This window comes from Pygoscelis adeliae, unplaced genomic scaffold, assembly GCF_000699105.1.
Source record: "Pygoscelis adeliae isolate BGI_AS28 unplaced genomic scaffold, ASM69910v1 Scaffold10, whole genome shotgun sequence".
In the NCBI taxonomy this organism is placed as follows: Eukaryota; Metazoa; Chordata; class Aves; order Sphenisciformes; family Spheniscidae; genus Pygoscelis; species Pygoscelis adeliae.
The window spans coordinates 6,265,700-6,271,663 of NW_008824053.1; the positions used below are offsets into that span (position 1 = coordinate 6,265,700).

At 36.1% G+C, this 5,964-nt stretch overlaps 1 long non-coding RNA gene across 1 annotated transcript; it reads right to left on the reverse strand.

Annotated features, from left to right (window-relative positions):
- Window positions 1–481: 481 nt before the first annotated feature.
- Window positions 482–5,964, reverse strand: LOC103925133. Its single transcript, XR_664015.1, has 3 exons — window positions 5,931–5,964; window positions 5,422–5,577; window positions 482–1,308 (listed from the first exon to the last, which is right to left on the reverse strand). It is a non-coding gene; the product is annotated as an uncharacterized LOC103925133 (long non-coding RNA).

Below are 5,964 nucleotides of genomic sequence, written 5' to 3' on the forward strand. Positions count from 1 at the left end.
AGTCTCTTACCACAGCAAACGCAACTCTACGTTGTTCAGCTCAGAATAGCTATCGTATTCCTTTTTATGAATACTCAACTCCAGTGCTCAGCGTGACGTACAGACCTTTTGTTGTTTTTTATCATTCTTTGACCTCTTACACTATATACATACCCTCTCATGCTTGCACGCTCACAGACACATGCGCACCCTTAACACAGGTGATTCTGCGGAAAGGAACCGCATAGAAAGAGACCACAATACCCGTATGCGTACCAGAATTCACTGCAGTATGACTTATACTAGACTTGCTGTTACCAGAATCAAGAATCTCAATGAAAAATAGAGATCATTTTCAAGTAGTGCTCTGTATCCTTGCCAAAAGTAACACGGTTAAGTAGTTTAACAGATTCTTTACTGGCGTAAGACAAAAAAACTGTCCAAACCAAAAAGCTACTTTTGAAGGCAATTGACAATTAAGGTAATGACTACGTAAGATATAGTTTCAGAATAATGTTTTTAATGTAGTTTAAAAAAAAAAAAAAGCAAAGCTTCTAAAACCCATACTCAATTCAGTGTTGTTTGTTTTACTTTTTTATTATTTAAATACACCATACTAGAGCAAATGTCTCTGAAAATATCACAAATAAAAGATTTTTCTTCATTCAGCAAATTAGAAGTAGGTGAAAATTTCTACACAGTAGCTGCTATGAGCCTGACTTTTTTTTTCTTTTTTTCTTTTTTTTTTTTGCCATGGGAAGTAGCAACATTAGGACAAAAACACTTACATGCATACATACATTGTATTTTACAGAGATACAATAAAAGTGTTTGTGATAGAATATCACAAAAGCCACATCTTTATCTCATGTTCAGTTTGATTGAAACACATTTCCTTACAACACTTAAATATACAAAGAGCAAATAGAATGTTGTTAAGGTAAAACACAGGGTACAAACTGGCCAGTGCCCTGCTAATTGTTAATGAGGGTAGAAAGCAGATTTCAATGCTTCTTTTAATTAGCTTCATTAGTCATCTTCCCCACACGCCCCCCCCCAAGATGTCCTCCGGTGGATCTTTTTTCATTTTCTCTACAGTCTCCCATTAGCCCAGGTTCATGGAGTCCTTAATGTTCATATTCAGTCATTTTAATACACCAATAAATGTGGGAAGGGCAATCAAGAATAAAGAAGGTGCAATGGTATGGAGCTGGCATTGATGCTAGCTACAAAGGTGACTTGTCTACTTGGAGACATGGGATCCATCTGTGATGAACAAAATTTGAGATGAAGGCACGCATTCTGCATTACTCTGACCTTTTAGCAGACCTGTAAGAAATAAAAATGGGTATCTTAGCTAGAATACTAAATTTGAGATAGGAAACTGCAACATGACTGCTTTTGTCTTTTCCTTATTCACTAATCTCTTTTTTATTAGATTACTTTCCAACTGTGACTTGATTAAGGCTTTCTACACTATCCATTCATACTGCTAACGTTTCAACTTCAAATAGCAAAAAGCAAACATTTTCCGCAGTTCACTACTAAAAAGAGCAGACAGGGGAAGAAAAAAAAAAAAGAGACGACAACAATAAATAAGCGTACTTTCTGGTAACAAATTGTACAGTGAATAAGGTGGTTTTTCTGGGCCCCTTTTAAAAGGGAAGAAACATTATGCCATGCCTTTGAAGAAGCTAGTAATATGATCTTATAATTGGAAGAAATAGTGTGTAAAGCAAATAAGAAGTACAGCCAATATCCTCCCAAGGCAACTTTGGTTAATATGCTGCATTGCACAGCAGCTAAATATAGATATTTCAGGATTTTTCCCCCCCATTTAAAATTCCTCATCTGGTGTGTTAGTTAATGTTACATAAACATTTTAATATATGAAGTCAAACATGTGCTTTCACACTGGTGTTAATGAATTGTGATAATTAAAAGTGTCTAACTCAATAAAAATCTAAACTTTCGTGGATAAAATAGAAATGATCGTCCATAGTCTTCAAATACAATCATCTGTTTGCAATTACCAAAATGAAATAATATATATTAGATTTTTATGGTTTTTAAATGACATTTTGCGCTTCCCAGGAAGTTCTTTTTTCACCCTTTCTCTAAGTTACTAAAAGCCCGAGGTCTATTAGTAACTGCAACCCCCCACTTTCAAGCTAATTAAAGTAGTAGAGGCTTGGAGGTTTAATTCCCCAGAGCTGAAGCTCAGTGTGAGAAAGGTAATTTGTCTGTCCAGAACAAAGATTAGGGAGCAGCCAGCAAGCATATTTAATAAATGAGCATCAAATATCTTCTACTACGGACACAGACAACACCAATTATGTAACTACAAGGGAATTGTTGAGTGATAGGTAAACTAGAAGATTTTTAAGATCTTCTCTGAGAGACATAGTCTAACTCATACTTTATTTGAAAGTATAGAAGCTGAAGACAAGCGTTTGCTACAAACCGTGCCAACCAATGGAAAATTTACACTTTTAGTAGGTGGTAATACTGTTGCAAACAAGAAATACTACAGGAATTCTACCACTACCAAAAAAGCATAGAGAATTCTTGACAATACAGCCCCTTCAAGTGAAACGGCACACAGGACATCACAAACCGCAGGCGAGCAGCACCAAGTTTAGAGAAAAAGGGGGGGGGGGGGGGGGCAGGTTTCAAACTACATAGCCAGTGATGGGAAGTTACAATTTACATGTGTGAATTGCCTCAGGGAGAGAAAAGCAAGTTCTTAAACAAAGTTAGGTCGTGGAACCCCTTCTGCCTGCACCAATCACCAACAGGCATTAACCCGTGAACTATATTAGGACAACAGTGAGTTCGTAACTGTCACCTTCACGCATGCAACAAAAATGTGTTTTAAAGCTGGGAGTATGTCTCAATCTCTTCAGTTTAATGAAAAAAGCCTGTGAATATTCTGCTATGTCTATAATCTCTAGTGGTAGAATAACCTGGAGACTGACTGATCTTTAATGTTTAATAAAAAGTATCTGTTACAGCCAACTCTGTCATAGTGGAAGAACACTTTTAGTGAGTGGCCCTAAAACATGCAGCTTTCTGGAAATCATCTCTGATGTAAACATCTTTAGACCGTTAAAAAGCCAACAGACAAAACACGACTCTTTTGGCACCTGCCCCTGCAGCTTCCAAAACTCCAGAAACCCGACAAATCCACAAATTATCAACTTGTCTCCTCAACTACATTTCAGTTTTCTGGGGTTCAGGTGCTCCACAATTCCCCTTTGAAAACTGGTAGGAGAACTTGCACCATTTTCTAGAGAGATTATATTATAACGAAAAAAAAACCCTAAACAATGATCTCTCCCCCCAATCTTCTCCCCGATACCTCTTCAACTGCCTCATCATTGACTGTAGCAATGCAGTTAATAGTCGGTGACAGGAACTAATAAAAACGTGTTCTCGCTATTTTCTCTGCATTTAGCTCCTACCGGGCATCTATAGTTGAGAGCTCTGCAAGCCCGGTCCAATTTTACTTCTCTTTTCCATGTTCTATGTTCCTCATCATGTCTACTGCTTTTATTGCAACTAAATCACTTTTATGTTTTGCTACGGCATAGTAAGAAACTGATAAAACTAAATGACAATTTAGACACCTATTTGAAGTTACATTAAACTTTACATTCGTAGAAGACAAGTGGATAAACCACTCTCTCAGAATGGTAAACCTTTTACTGCAGTGTATAAAGACGAATGGTTTTACCTATATTTTGAAATGGGATACCTACAAATATTCATTTAACAGATTCACTGCTAGCTAGTCTGTATTACAGATTTGTTTCATTAAAATTCACGACAGTATAAATCTATGAATCTTTAACTGTATTTGTACTTCCTTGAGAAGAGGCTGCACATTCTCCTCCGATCTTAATTATCTTTGTTCTGCCTAACTATATAGGACTTTTGTACTCAACTCTCATCACCTCGATTGTCAAATTAAGTAAATAAAAAAGGCCCATGTTTTATTTTGATGTAATTACATTCACTGTATAAGACTTGAAAGAATACTTAAAATTAATCAGTAAATTTATGCACAGAAAAAAAAGCAAACACAGATATTGAAACGTAGCAACACAACAAAAAAAAATCATGGAAATTAAAAACCAGTTTGTGTTTTCTTGGACATATTTCCCCACTAAGTAAAAGCACTAAAAAATATTCTGTGCGTTACAGAATAGATCAGCCTAGCATTTGTCCCAGATTTTTTTTAATCTTCCAAATTCCTATTTGCAGATAAATGTTATTTTTTGTGATCCTTACAGACATTAATGAAGTTCCTATTGTAAATCTATAAAGAATTACCAACTGAAGTGTGCACTTTTTGTTTCATTGCAATAACTCAGTGCTGTGTGATTGCCTGGGTTAATGATGAAAAAGTCAAATATACTATCAGAGCTGATGGAAAAATCTATCACCAATCTGAAATTAAAATTCATCTGTGGTCAATAAGATTTAATATCCATGCAAGTGGCGCTGTAAAGAGTAAATGAATCAATGTCATCAATACATAATCAGTATGAAATATGATGTGAATAAAATTATGTGCAAGAGTCATACATTCACTCTTTTCTGGACCAGGGTGGAATGAACAGTCTCTTAACTCAAGGTTGACAGTAATTGTTACAAATTAGGCACAGCAGTTATCAAAATGCACTCACTCGCATAGCTTTAGGACTTATTAAGGAGATTAAAATAGATCTAAAACTATCTAGTTTCAGAGTTACAGGACAACTGTTGATCAGAAATTTTTTCTTCTTCTTCTTCTCTATATGATTTGTACAGTCATTATTTACTCATTTAGCTAGAAACCAAGAGCTATCAACCACAGAGATATACAATCTCTAGTTGAGCTATTAGTGTTATGGAGCGATAAGAAAATAGCACTTTGGTTTTTAAATCTGAGTTATGACATACAAAACAGACAAGAAAATACTTCTGAAAGAGTACCCCAGCATGCTTCCTCAACTAAAACCTTAATATTAAAGTGAAATACATTGGTTTAGTTCAGGAACCTTCTCTTCACAAGACATTTATTTCCATATTAAAGGATCTAATTTTCCTCCCACAGAAACCTGCTCTCTTGTAGCCCTTAATTTCAAGATTATAAAATAAAATACTTTTCTTTGTTAAGAGTTTATATTAGCGTATGCTCTCCATTTCGCTTTGTACATAAGGAGTTCAACAGCTGTACAGATGCACATGCCCAAACTGAAATAAACTGACTCACCCTACATGGCATATTTAAAAGGTTAGTATTTTCTCCCCATACCCCATGCCTAAGTTATTTAAGGTAAGTTCAGTTACTTAAAGGTCTCCTTGCAGGGGTGGGGAATGTCCGCTATCAGAATGAAAAGAAATTGATCTTCATTTAGCTCTAATAAAGCTTATTAGTAATTGTTGAGTATTCACCTTCTGGTCTGGCAGTAGTGGATTACTCTGAAGTGAATTCAAATGGCCATTGATGAGAGCTGTAGGTCTATCATGTTCACAAAATAAACTGCCATTGATGTAGTGAAACCGATCTCCGGGGACCAGGCGATTCCGGCAGGTAGAGCATGTAAAACACTGAAAAAGGAAAGAGACAGCAAGTGAAACTACAGCACAAATTAAGTATGCTGCAGGTTTGAAAATTACACTTCAGAGACTGCAAGTACAGTTGAGATATGGAGCTGCTTGGTTTCTAGCATCTTCAAATACGGCATTAGTCTTACCTGTTGGGACTGTGCAGTGCATAACTCAAGTATAGTTTTACCGATTACGAGGGAACAAAGCTACACACTAAGGGAAGCTTTATAATACATACTCGTATTTCTAGTTGCTGCTTTGCATTTCATTCATAAGCAGATGCAGATTTTATACTAAAGAAGCACAGCAGTACTCATCAGCTACTCAAAAAACACATCGAAAAAAACCCTCACCTTAAGATGATAGACGTTGCCCTGTGCCCTCATG